The 13819-nt window shown below is 53.3% G+C and overlaps 1 protein-coding gene and 1 long non-coding RNA gene across 3 annotated transcripts in view; both read right to left on the bottom strand.

Annotated features, from left to right (window-relative positions):
• The window catches only part of RASSF7 (Ras association domain family member 7), a 29868-nt gene extending 23128 nt beyond the window's left edge, over positions 1 to 6740 (bottom strand). The window contains exon 1 of one of the 2 annotated variants that reach the window (XM_072038941.1): positions 6716 to 6740. The gene's annotated coding sequence lies outside the window, so the exon portion shown is untranslated. Of the gene's footprint in view, positions 1 to 5665; positions 5804 to 6715 lie in introns of those variants that run through there. The other variant, XM_072038940.1, reaches the window with a different exon arrangement.
• An 863-nt stretch (positions 6741 to 7603) lies between these two features.
• LOC110352216 (uncharacterized) lies at positions 7604 to 13526 on the bottom strand. Its single transcript, XR_002400849.4, has 3 exons — positions 13317 to 13526; positions 10171 to 10353; positions 7604 to 9999 (listed from the first exon to the last, which is right to left on the bottom strand). It is a non-coding gene; the product is annotated as an uncharacterized lncRNA (long non-coding RNA).
• Positions 13527 to 13819: the final 293 nt, after the last annotated feature.

The following is a 13819-nucleotide window of genomic DNA, read 5'->3' as shown; positions in this document are numbered from 1 at the left end:
CCTAGGAAATAGCCCCATTAATTACGTTGTTGAGCATGGGAATGCAACAGCTCCTTGCCTCTCTGCTTCTGGGGGAGCCTGCGACCTAAGCCATCCGGGTTTCCCAAGCCTTTAGCAGTGTGGTCATGCTAATTTAGTTAGGGTTTTTCAAAGCCTCGCCGGGAAAAGTTCTCCCCTTCCCAGAGGCATTGAAAGTTTTGACCTCCCGACCCCCCTTTTACTAGGAGGTTCAAAAGCAGCATTGCAGCTGTTAAAGTTTTTCTTCATGCCTCAGTGGTTCTCTGATGGGGGACCGAGCCAGTGTTTATCTAGGGCTGACCTCTCTTCTTTGAGCCCGCTGATGTCTCTTTCTTGTCGAGCTGCAGACAGCGCGGCCCTGGCTGCCTCCCTCTCTGCCCATTCATTCCCTCCCGGCGCGTAAATGCACCAGGACCCATCACTAATCCGTCCCCTGCAGGGAGCTGGGATTCCCAGCACTGATCTGATTTGTCCATCAAGCTGCAGATTCATTTACGTTTAATTCACCGCGACTTGCCCATGAAGCACAACCCTCCTCCCGCTCTGATGCTGGGAGCCAGTCGGCTTCCAAAAGTCAACTGGGAGAAAAAAAAACACCTCCCGACTGGCTACCGTGGGGCCTGACACAGCCCCTTGCCACCTCATCCTCCCCATCATTTCCAGAGGAGACCCTCCCTTGAAGTTACATCCTTGTGGCTCACTGCATCCACCAAAGAGCTCTTGTGCCAGCCTCCCCCTGCCTCAAGGACCAAGGGCATCAAAGAGCTCAGCAGAGCTTTCACGCCTTGCTTTGTGATGGCACCACTCGTTTCACAGCCCCAAGTGCCAGCTGGGCCCTGTTGTAGGAGCTGAAAGGTGTGGGACAGGCGGCCTGACTTGTTAACTCCTGGACCTTGGGTATTTCCAAGCCAGCACAGGGGTCAGAGCCTCCTACATGCCCTTTGCACAAGTGGGACCAGACACTGATGGTAGGGGACAGCCGGGCTGGGATGCAACGTGACGCAGGAGGAGGCAGCAAGGGAACGGTCTCTGATTTTCCCCTGTCAGCCCACACAACTGCAGGATTAACGGCCTTCACACTCACAGATTAGGGTCATTAACATGGTCATTAAAAAAGGGAGAGTCCTCCTGTGAATAAGGATGGGTGCTTCACGCTGGCAGGTGCCTGTCCCCTCGGTGGAGGCTGGGAGCTGGCAGCGATCACCCTGCTGGGACAGCTGGAGGGCAGGATCAGTCCTCACCCTTTTTGTGCCTTTCCTCTCACCTGAGAACCATTCACAATTTGCAGGCACTCAAGGCCGGGGTGGTGGCACAGCGATGATTTTCAGCGGAGACTGTGAGTGCAGTGCTGAGGGGCCAAAGGTTTGAATTATTCCGGATGATCGAAATGATCGTTGCATTTCCCTGAAATAACTACACCCATCCCGGGGCATCCCATCCTCCAGCCCATCCTCCAGCCCGCTCCTGCAAGCTGATGTCCCCAGCGCCCATGCAGCAGCACGCTGGTGGCAGAAGTTAGCGTAGGGCCTGGCTCTCTGAGCTCCTCTATGCCTGCTCGGCTATTACCTCATTAAGGGAGCTCAGCTACCCTTGCTGCAAAATGGGGATAATGTTTGCTTTGCTTGCAGGGGTGTGGAGGAATAATTAATTAATGTTTATGAAGTGCTTTCAGATCCCTAAACAAGAGGGGTGAGATAAGCAGCGAGGATTCATGAGGTAACTGCAAAGAATTGTGATGAATTATTGCGATTAAAAGGTAAATTATTGTTGTTACTGCCTCATAAGCAGATACAGCCCTGGACAATCTGATCTCTGGCTCTGTTAGCTTCTTTTTTTCCTCCTTCTTCCCAAGAAGAGCTCGCTCCTCACGCCCAGCGAGCTGCCTGAAAGCCTCCTCCAGGTAGGCAGGTACAAGCACTCCAGCTATGTGCAGTTACCACCCTGCAGCCAGGCCAGGGAAAATACCTGCGTGCAAGCCCCTGGCAAACACAAAGCCAAACACGTTGGCTCAGGAAGGCTTAAATCACCAGCACGGCCTCACACTGGTGCTAGGTTAGGGGTGCGGGGAGGCAGTGATGCACCTCAGAGGCCTGTAGGGACTCGAGCACGTTCTGCCCAGGTCAAACCTGGCCCGAAAACAATCTCGAGGCTGTTTGGCCGTTCAGCTGCTTTGAAACCAAAGCGAATGCGACCTGTTTGAAAACAGCTTGGGTAATGCGAATCCGGCCTCGCACCAGCAGGTTTTTCCTGTTCTCCCTTCGGCTCCCCCCTTCCCGGCCCTGTTTGCACAGAGAGGGCATGGAGAGGCTTGGGCCTGCGGGAGCGGCTGGGGAGGAGCACGACTTCCACCCTTTGGGCCACCTTTTCCTGCTTTCTACCGGCTTCAGCAGCCACCTGTTGTTCTGCATCGGTGTAAAATCCCCATGAACACACCCAGCCAGCCCCACATCTGCTTGCCCCACCGCCTGCTTGTCGCACCCCGCGTCCTGGCCTTGCAGCGCTGCCGCCAGGAGCCAGAGCACACACAAAGGTTTCAGTTCAGCGAGATAATCACATGTGTGTTTGCCTCCGTCAGGATTTAAGCACCGGTTTCAGTCCCATCGAGTCAAAGGGCACGACTCTTAAGCTCTTTGGGGAGCAGGGATGAGTGGAAGCCCAGAACTGCCTGGGGCAGGGGGCTGGCAGATCCCTTCTCTCACCGTGTGCCTCCCTGGAAAGCCTAGTCTGGTGGGAAAGCACCTGAGCAGCTCCAGGGAATTAGGCCTCTAGAGTTTCTCTTGAACAGATAAATCCTGAGCAGTGAGTTTTTAAACTCTCCCAACTGTGAAATGGGAAGAAAAGTGTTTCCATCTACCTGCTTTGGCTGGCTGCTTGTTTATACTGGAAGTGCTGTCTGTGCTGGAAGTGCAATGAAAATAACAGTAGCTATCCCGACTTAAAGTCTTACATGAGCCTTATAAACAACTGAAATACAGAAATAATAATGCCTAAATAGTCTGAGAGGAGCAGAGATTTTTTTTTTCCATTCACTGACAAAGATGTGCAGTTTTTGTTTAATTTTAAAGATGAATTGCTATCACCCCCAGAAGACTAATTTCTTATTTGCTATTGATTTTACAAGATTTGTCAAGATACTTTATTTCCTCTCCATGTCCAGAGTACTTAGGGAGGTCAGACAATGTGTCTCAGTCAACTGCATCTCACGTGGAAAGTGAAAGATACGATAGGTTTTATTATATGTTATGCTGAGGGTAAATGGTACCTGATGCCTACAAAGCATCCCTGCACACTTAACCCGAGGTTTTCTAGTAACTGCATAAATCATGCAAACAAAGTTGCTTTTCCACTTAACAGCATTCCTGAAATAGAAATATCATCCGACAGATGCACGTTCAGCATGTATCTTCCTTTCTATTGGAAAGTGAATAAATTGGCTTTCACTTCCCTAGCACTGAGCTCTTGGCAGTTTTTGAGCACAGCCATCCCCAGCACGCGGTTGTACAGCAGGCAGATCCAATAACAGGAGATACAAGCAGAGAGGAGGATTTCGGCTGCCCTTGCTTGCCTGGATTTTCCACCTCAATTCACCTTTAGGCTGTGGGTTATTTAAAGATGTCAGTGGCACCTGAGGAAGGAAGAGGCTCTGCAAAGTGCCACTAATCTCAGAAGCCAGCAGAGCCCCAAAACACACGCCGCGACCCAAACAGGACGTGCCACGGCAGCTTCTCTCCTTAAATTTGGCACCTTCAAGCAGCTCTCTGGCAGGTCCTGCTCACATCCCCTTCTCCCCCAAGCAGGCAGATGCTGGGAAAATACTAGCAGTATTCAGCAAAAGCCCAAAATAACCCAAGAGCCAGAAGCTTCAGACAGGACGAATGCTGGAGCACGTCGCCCTCGAGGAGGGGGAGTTTCAGAAAGCACCACCTTTGTGAAGCCAGGGAGCAAAAACAATGCCCAGCCTGGCACGGCCAATGAAATATGTATGTACCTAGGACCTAATCCAGCCCTCTCCAGCCATTCCGGGTCTTTCCTTCACATTCAAGGGGCGCTGGATCCCATCCAAAAAGATGAGGGAACAAATGTAGCCCTGGCAACCCCTCCAAGAGCAGGGAGGAACAAAGAGGACCCCCAGGGCTGAATTTGTTTCCATTTTAATCCTTATCTATACCAATCCCCACCATGCATAGAGAGAGGCTGCTCGGCTGTATAGATTTGCATTGCTATGGGAGCTTGAAGTGATAAAACATTTGGCCTAAGTATTCAGAAGCAATTAGTGATTCAAAGCAGCCCAAGATATCTTAAAGGGGCCTGATTTTCAAGAGACAGGTGCTCGGAGCTGTGCCCTGACTTCAAGGGAAAATGGAGATTTTTGGAAAAAAAGCTCACCGACTGGCTGCTTTTGAAAGTATACCTCGTTCAAGCAGTAGTGTTCCTAGTAGGGGAAAAAAAATCCATAGAAAATTCCAGTTTAGGCCAGTAAAACCTGGAAGAAATAACTTAATGTGCAGTGTTGGTAGAAGTACCAAGAGGAGGAGGCTGGCACAGCCATCCTGCACTAACACCAACATCCCAGCATCCTGTCTCAAAGAAGCTGTCAGCTCTGAGACAGAATAGCAGAAAACCCAGATCTCCTAGCAAAGCATGAGGTAGTCTTCAGAGCTCAGTTGCTTTTGAGCTGACCCTCTGTGCGCCACCCTCCTGGGGGGTGCTGATTGCCCCAGGAGGCTTTTCCAGGCAGAAAGCAGCAGGGAAAGGCTGTAGGAAGCGGTAGGGCTGAGTTAGAGGAGAGGATTTCTTCAGGAGGCTGCTGCAAAGCTCACAGTGCAGAGGTGTCGGAGCCAGGTTAAAAATAAGCAGTGCTCAGACACCAGCCTGCACCTTTAGGCACCTACACGTCTCCACACCGCTGGCTCTGGATGGTTTTACTTAACCTACAAAGCTCAGAAGGCACAGAATGACAACTTCTTCCCCTGATCCCAGGCTGCCTCCCTGCCCAGGCCAAAAACTGCTGCTGTGCTCAGCCACAACAAGGAGCCAGACCCAGCAAACCTATTCCAGGTGCTCTGCAGAGCTCTGCCTGAAGGAAGAGCTATTTAGGGCCAGGGCAGGAGTGCAGGTGAAACACGAGCAGCAGCAGGGAACGGAGAGCCATGGGCATCGTGGAAGAGGACCAAGCCACCTGGCTTGGTGGATCTCAGAAGATCCGGGAGCCCTGATGATGCCACCGTGTTTCTCCTCACCCCGACAGGAGCTGACGATACGGGTGTCTCACTTCCCTCAGCACATACACTACCAGGCTTTAGCTACCAACGCTGTGAAGACACACTGGAAGCGTGACCCAGAAACACTGCAAAGGTTCAAAAAGCGGAGTACCCAAAGTTTACTTCTTAAAGCTTACACTTCACCCTGGGGCTGTGCTTCTTTACAAAGAGTTGGAGCAGTCTCTCCATATGATGCCAGTAGGGTTTTCACAGGTCTGTCCACAGCTGACAAGCTGGTGTGGGACCAGAGTAGTAAATGCCAGAGCTTCTCCCCCCAAAATCAGGTGTCAGAGAGGGGAAATGAATCTAACAGCAGCTATGGGAAGGACTTCCCCAGATCCTACAGGACCCCCAGCCCATATGACAATGCCTTGGGAAAAACTCACCCCAGGAGAAGCAAGAGCAGACAAAGCAGGGCTGCTGGCTCTGCAGCTGCGGGACGGGAGGCAGAGGGAGCGCTCTGCCAGGGGCTGGCAGGAATAACCAGGTCAAGAGGGAGGTGCAATGCAAGAGGAGGCTCCTGCTTCCTTTCGCCTGCTTCTTCCTTTGCAAATGTCCCCCGTAACTCGGAGCTGCAGCATGGCGAGCATCGCGCAGCCCCCAGGGCTGCAGGGTACCAGCCTGCCCAGGGTACAAAGGGGCATCGAGGGGACTACCTCCGACCCTCAGCAAACACCGACCTCCCCCAGAGGGGATTTCCTGCCCCTCAAGGTGACCGGCACGGCGAGTTTTTCCTCACCTACCTCCACTCTGGCATTACAGGGCCAGCCACCCTCCAGCCAAGAGGATGCTGCCCCGTGACAGGAGCGGGAGGCAAGCCTTGTAATTAGGGGGTGGGTGCCACCCACCAGCGAAACCCTCCTTGGCCTTCATTTGGCCCGGCAGATTTGTAGCCAGGCTTGTTTATATTGCCCATACAACTTATCATTTGCTGCTTTTCATCTCCCGAGCACTTCAGCAGGTGTTTTTGCATGTTTCTCCCCTGCCCTCATGTGAGGGAAAAGTTATATCTTTGAGTTGTAAAGGGGATGGAGAGGGAATGGGAAAGAGAAAAGCCAAATAATTTGCCCTAGGCCCATGGGTCGGATCAACCCTGCCTTTTAGTCGTGTGCTCAGACCTCTGCCTGCACCTCGCTACCCTCAGGCTCAACAGCAGTGTCACGAGGCCTTGTGCTCATCTAGGTGCTAGGGAGCAAGTCCTGTCCTTCCAAGGGATTTGCTCCAGTTTGGCACCAGTTAACCAGCCCACACAAGTAACATGAAGACACTGACACCACTTTGCATTAATAATGAGGTGAAACGAGAAGGCTCCAGCAGATAACGAGCCCCTGCACCAGAGCGCTCCGGGCAGCAGACCCCCCTGCGAGCTGCTCCGTGGGGTGGGTGAGCGCAGGACCACTGACCCTCAGCTCTCTGGGGAAAGCCCCTGCCCTCACCTGCTGTTTGCTCTGCTTCTGGCAGTGTGTGACAAGGCCTGCTCACATTTCCAGGGAGGTTTCTGCCCCCCCTCTCTGCTTGCTTCCTCCCGGCTGTGAAACGGGTGTAATTCAGGCGGCGCCTTTCCCAGAGCCCCGCAGGACCTGCTGGTGAAGACTCCAGCAGCTTTAGAGGACTCTGGTGTCACTACAGCTCCTGTGATTACTGCTTGCTGGGATAGAGGAGGGTGGCAATTATAGGGATTGAGCTTCCACCCCTCTCCCCCACAAGCAGACGGTGTAGGACAAAGCAATTTGGGCTTCTCCACCGCAGTGGACAAACACAAAGAGCCAAGGCTGGGGACGATGCAGAGCTGGACACAGCCCCAGACACAAGGGCTGGGGGCAAGGTGAGGACTCCCAGCTCCACGTCCATTCAGGATGGATAACATCCTGAGGAGCCCAAACACACCCAGAGAGGGCTGGGGAACCTTGCCCAAGGGCCACCGGGGCTCTAGCGAGTGACCGCACAAGCTCTCTCAGATCCCACATTCATTAAAAGTAGAATTAACGTTTCCCTCTAATGACCTCGTTAGTGATGCCTGCTCTCCTAGGACCTAGGGCTGTTGGTGCTGAGGGAAGCCTGGGTTTCTGATGAATCCTTCTGGTGAGTGAGCCAGGCACTGCATCTGGGAGGGCTTGCTGGTGGCCAGCGGAGGTGGGATCCGTGCTGCCCCTTAGCAGGGGCAGTAAGGAAGCCTCTCTTTCCCCTTCTGACCTGTTTTCAGGACGTGGGTACATGTCCTGGAGCGGAACATCCCTACTTCTGAGCAGTTTTTACAGGATAAGGAGAGAAGGAAGGGGCACAAACTGACAGACAAGCGAGACTTACCAGGAGCGTATTATCTCTTTAATAAAGCAAACACAAACAGATCAAGCATTATTTTCCTTGGTAAGGGGAAGGGATCATTTTCTGGCTGTGATTCAGCAGTGTCACATGGAGACAATGACTGCCCTTCACACACCTCACAGCTTTGCCTTTATAACACGGCTGGTGACAACACACCTGGCTGGGTAAGGTGCAATTACCTGGGAGTTCACTAGCTCATCGTTAGCAATTACCCGGTTGTGCTGTGACCAACAACCCACCCTAATCACCACATCATCGCCACAGACCTCAACCAGCTACCTTCCACCGTCAGCAGCAAATACCAGCGGTAAGCCCCTGCCAGTGAGTTTGCTATTAGCCACGGTGTGATTGCCTGCTGGGGTCACTGCAAACTGAGCAGGGTTGTTATAAAACACGATCCCAGTCAAACAAAAGCCAATGCTCGTAGTGAGCAACAGGCAGTGCTTATTCCTTCGGTGCCTAAGCCGTCAGAGAAACAATTTTAGCTGATATTTAGGTACAAAAAGCATTATTTAATCTCATGGATCCCATAAATGGGTCTAATAGGCAAAGCCTATAACACTGTAAGCCCCCCATAAAATCCTAAACTTATTATTACTATTTTAACAGACAATTCGTGCTCCATATTCCCACTTGAACAGTGAAAAATGCTCTATGTAGTAGGTGTGACCCTGTCCCTCTCCTGAGCCCCCCAGCTTGGGAAAAAAAAAAGAAAAAAAAAGGGAAAAAAGAGAGAGAACTTGCAAGCTCCTTGAGCACTCAGGGCAACCAGAGCCCAGGAAAGCCCCAGGGATCAAGCTTGTCATAGCTCTGCCAACACAAGGATAGGATACAGAGAGGGAAACCTGACCACCATTTTTCCACATGAACCCTTCAAACAGACCCAGTTTGAATCACAGAATCGCAGAATTTCTAGGTTGGAAGAGACCTCAAGATCATCGAGTCCAACCTCTGACCTAACACCAACAGTCCCCACTAAACCATATCCCCAAGCTCTACATCTAAACGTCTTTTGAACACTTCCAGGGATGGTGACTCCACCACCTCCCTGGGCATCCTGTTCCAGTGCCTCACAACCCTTTCAGTAAAGAAGTTCTTCCTAACATCTAACCTAAAACTCCCCTGGCGCAACTTTAGCCCATTCCCCCTCGTCCTGTCACCAGGCACGTGGGAGAACAGGCCAACTATAGGTTTTCTCAGCAAATTAATCCCTGCCCTCTCTCCCTCGGACCAGCTCCTCCACAGGAGGGCTCTCCCCATTGCCGTTCCCCTGAAGGGCTTTCTGTACCTGGCAGATTTGTTTTTCCACCTGCCCAGTGGGAACAGCGAGTGAGGGTAATCGTGTGCGCTCATCCACACCCCGATGTCCAAACCTATCCATCTCACAGGTGGGATGATATTCCTGCTGGGAATAGCAGCCTTAACCATGGTGACATGCTCCAGCATCACAAGCACAAAGGCGCTGAGGTCACAAAGAAGCTGGAAAAGCAGGAAAAGAGGAGAGGGACTGGGTCCATCAAGGCCTGCCGAGAGCCAGGCACTTGGACCTGGGCTGAGAGGCCAGGTAGGAGGGACTTGAGTACCGCTTCTCCCTGTTTTTCTTCCTTTCACACTCACTGGGAGAAGATCTTATTCCACCACCTCTGGCACCACCAGGCTTGGTTTCAGAAACCCTCCTGTCTCAGCTGATGCCCGGAGCAGAGCTTCAGCTTTCTGTTAGTTGCAGCCAAAGTCTTGTCACTTCTGGGCGATTTCACTTGCAGCTGCCCTCAGCTGTCCCCTGCGCCTGTGACACCTCAAACCAGCAGGTTTCTCCTGGAAACCTTGGTCCAGGTTGGGGAAAGAAGGAGAAAATCAGATAGCCTCACCTCTCCTGGAGGGGAAAAGAAGAGTCTGAGCTTGACGGATCCGTCCCCTCCAGCTCTCAGCAGCACTCCTTGGCCCTAGCGTGACTTCGGAGCTGCTGCTAGCCTTTCTGGAGGGTGATGTAGGTCACTTTGCTTATTCTCGGTTAAAACCAAACGAGCCTTTGTGCCCCCCCGCAGCCCGCAGATAGCGAAGGAGATTAGGAAGCAGCACATTGTCTTTGGGCAGCGAGACGAGGGAGGACAGCCGTCGCTTAGGGAAGCCGTGCCGGTGCCAAGTGGGAAGAGGAGCTGCTCTGAAGTAACATCAAGCACAGCTCAGTTATTCGCAGAGGGGGGGAAATGAGTGATGCTGCCAAGAGGGAGCTAAATCAGAGCCGCGCGGGGAGAAGAGAGCATCCGAGGGCAGCCAGCTCAGCGAGGTGGAGGGGTGTCGAAGGGTTAAAGGGTTTTGCTGGGCGCACAGAAGAGACTAAGTAGATTGGAGAGGAGAAATCCAATTAGGAGATCTAACAGGAAGAAGCCAAGCCCTGAAACAATAAAGATAATAGTTTTAGCCGCCAAAGAAAAGATTAGAAGAGAGTGGGGAGAGCGGATTTGTGGTGGGGCCAAGAGGAAGGAAAATTGTTGAAAAACATTTTTTTAGAAAAACAAAATAAAGAGTTATTGTTTGTCAAGACAGATTCACGTTGGGGTTTTACCTGCAACAAAGTTCATCTGAGGATCCAAGCTGTGCTGTTGGTCCTCGCTGTATGAATGCCTTCAGAGTGGCTGGAAGTTTCAGCCCATCCCCGCCTCCATCACACGCACTAAGCCAGGGGAGAACTGACCTCGGTGAGGTTTGTTTGCTTGCTGTTCTTTCTATATTATCTTGTCCATACATGCTGCCCAGGATAAAAACAAAGGGAAGGAGCTGTTACAGGCTGCAAATGCACCGAAATGGAATAGGGACAACACAGACAATGGGATCAAGGGGGGATCAAAGGTCTGGGGAGCAGGGGACTCTGGAGGGGACATGGTTGTCCAAGCGAGGTGCTGCAGAGATGAAAGGAGTTTCCCCAGCCTTTTCCACCGGCTCTGCTGTGGGCGCATCAATCCTGAGCAGCAAGGAAAGCACCTAACAGCTTGGAGAGGAGTGGGCAGGAGGGGCAAGGGCAGAAACGGGTCACAGGTGCCTCTGTCATCATCTGCTGGCCACAGGCTCAAGCCTTGTTAGTGCCCAGAAGTTGCACAGATTTAAATCAGTTGGAGTAATTACAGCAGAACGACTCATCCATCATCATCATTACTATTATTATTATTAAAGACAAACATATACATACCCCTGTAAAATGAAAGCAGTACCATTTACGTTGGCATAGCTTATTCTTGCCTGGGAAAGGGAATGAGGCAGTGATACAAAATGCCTGAGCGACGTGTTTATATCAAGTGTTGCACCCCGTAGAAGACAAAAACTGTTCACTTTCCGAACGCCTGCCACATTATCTGACTGGTGTTTACATTAGCAAAAACATCGCGTGCGCTCTTGGAAAATTAATCCCTAATAATTAAGAGTGCAAGTTTAGATTAGCTTAGTGGAACCACGTGGAATCTTTTTGTACACGCTCTCATTTGAAATAAATGGTCTTTTAATTCAGGTTAATTTATAATTCATCAAAAAAAAAATCCTTAATTAAACTGAAGGGAACATTACTCTGTTATGTCCCCAGTGTGGATGTCAGCTCCTGGCTCATTTCACACCACCTGCTGTAGTCACAGCAGGGCAGGGACACCTGTGAAGTCCCCTGGGCAGCCCAGACACCCCCAGGGTGTGCGATGGAGACCCCGGTCACTTGAGCCCACTCCCTGCAGACACGGCCACTTGCACTGGAAACATCCCTTTTTGGGGACATTCAAAGGGTCTCTGGAGCCTTCAGCCTCAACACCTCCCCCCTCCACATGGGCTGCAGAGGGAACCGCTCCCAGCGAGGTGTGGGTTCCTCTGCCAACCCCACTCCGAAGGCGTGTTAATGAGGGCTCGTTAGGCCTTCCCGGCCTAATTGCTTTCCACACTGGGCCTTCTACTGACAGTGATAGGCACAGCAGGGCACGGGGAGCAGCAGACCCCCAGAGGACCTCACATTTCCCACTGCAAGAGAGGCCAAGTGTTGGACAAGGCCTGGCCTTGGAGTTTGTGTTTGCTGGACAAGTTTGGGTGACATGGGAAGGAAATGGTGCCGGGGACGAGCAGCCTGGCACCACAACGTGACAGCAGGGAGCTGGTGGCAGTCTGGTCACCCTGCCTGGGGACAGGGCCCGGGCACTTGCCCCTGGTAACTCAGACAAAACCAGGCAAGGAGCAGTGACACGGCCCAGGCCCCGCTGCTTCCCTCTGCACACACGTCCTTCAGCCTCGCCCAGCCCCGTTAGCTGTGTTAGGGTAATTCTCCCAGCGCCGCTGAAGCGATGGAGGCTTTTCCTAGAGCGACCGGCGGGGAGATGAGACTGCAAAATGATTCCTTCCCTCCGTGCCAAAGGCACAGACGATTACAGCTTCATTTCTGACTCCTACTCATCCCGCCTCTGAGAGACCAGATTAATTGCGGCACATGATCCAGAAGACTGAAGCTAAGAAACCAACAACCAGCTAGCTGCAGTGACCCTGCTGCAAGGCTGGGGTGGAGATAAGGGCTGCAATTTTGGTGCAGATCAGCCTGGATTTGGAGCTAACCCTGTGTGTCTGCAAGCCCTCCAGCCGCCCTGCTTTGGCAAGAGCTTTGGCAGGCTCCTGGATCCATCCATCCCCTTTCACAGCTGTACCAGTTAAGGGCTGGGGCTCTCCGAGAGGAACTTGCCTGCTGAGGGCACGTGTGTCCCTCCTCCCCTCACCTCCTGGTGCTGGAGAGCGGAGCCAGATGGAGCCTGCAGCTCGCGCCCACGGGGGCTCGGGCTTTGTGAGCCATCCCCACGCGGGCTGCCCACTCCCCAGGGAAGGTGTGTGCGATGCACGTGGCGCTGCCACCGCGGGGGGGTTTGCCCCCACAGGGCTCGGCAGGCAGCTGGGACGCCGCAGGAGAGTCTCGGTTGGGATTTTTGTGGTAGTCCCACTGTGTGAAAAGCCTCAGGGTGCACAGACCTGCTCCCCCCTGCCCACTCTCAGTTTTTGGGATGACCCCAAGGAGTTGTGTCTGCCTTGTCCTGCGGGGAGACCCAGTGCAGGTGTCCCGTGGGGTCTGGCAGGGAGGAGATGTCACCCCCTGATGTCACCCATTCTACTCCAGGTTCAAACCAGGGCCTTTCCAGCAGGGCTCTTGGAGCTGGAAAATCAGTGCTGTGCACCCAGATTTTGGCAAACCGAGGCGAGGAGACGCCTGTCTCGCACGGCTTGAGAAGCAGGGAGCAGCCTCTCGTGGGCACGTTGGTGCCAGGCAGAGCCTCACACATCTCACTGACTCCCTGAACACATTTCTGCCAAGCCTCAGCAGTGCTGGAGCCGTGCTTCTGGGGCGAGGATGCTCGGTGACTGGGGCAGGACTGATGGCAGCACTTGCCTCCGGAGGAGCCAGCAGAAACCCCTTGTCCCCCTGTACCTCCAGTGTGGGCTCTCAGTGCTCACAAACCACCAGCCACAAGGTCTGTAACGGGGAACGCAACACGTGCCTCTTCTCTCCCGAGACAGGAGCGCTGCCTGCTGCCCTGACCCCTCGCCATCCCCATCTCTTTAGCAGAGCACTCCCTGTGTCAACCCAGACTGGCGCAGGACACAGCCCCTGACCACGAGCCCCATTTCGCGGCTGCTGTCACCCCCAGGCAGCAGCATTTAAGGCTCACAGGCCTTAAATTCAGGGCTGGGGGGCTGCATCCTCACCTCTTCGCCTCTCTCCATGGTAACAGGAAGATCCTGCAGCCCCGTCCCCCTTGGCAGTGCTGGGGCGAGACAGATGGCAACAGAGGGGAAAAGGGCCCAGATCCTCCGGAGTCGAAGAAATCACAGGAATCCCTGAGTGCCGGGGCCAAGACGCTGACCTGGAGCTGTGGGAGGGAGGAAAGGCGGAGGCGCGCGGCTCTGCCGAGCCCGGAATAGCAGAGCAGCTGTGAAGTTATCGTTTGTAATTATTACGGCATATGGGAGGTAAAGAAATAGCTCCGAAGGGGAGAAAAACAAATAAGAAAAAGGCGGGATGCTGCAGGGCTGAGCCGGGGGGGCAGAGCAGCACTTGGCACCGCCGTGCGGTGAGGGGGCAGGAATTTGGGCGATGGCAGCACCGGGTGCTCGGCCTCACCCAAACACCTGCCCTGGGCACAGTCGGTCCCATGGGGCATCCCATGTGTCCTGCGGGCGTCCTGCTGCGGGGATGCTGCCGAGAGGGG

Source organism: Anas platyrhynchos, chromosome 5 (genome assembly GCF_047663525.1).
Source record: "Anas platyrhynchos isolate ZD024472 breed Pekin duck chromosome 5, IASCAAS_PekinDuck_T2T, whole genome shotgun sequence".
Classification (NCBI taxonomy): domain Eukaryota; kingdom Metazoa; phylum Chordata; class Aves; order Anseriformes; family Anatidae; genus Anas; species Anas platyrhynchos.
This window is presented reverse-complemented; position numbering and strand designations above follow the sequence as displayed.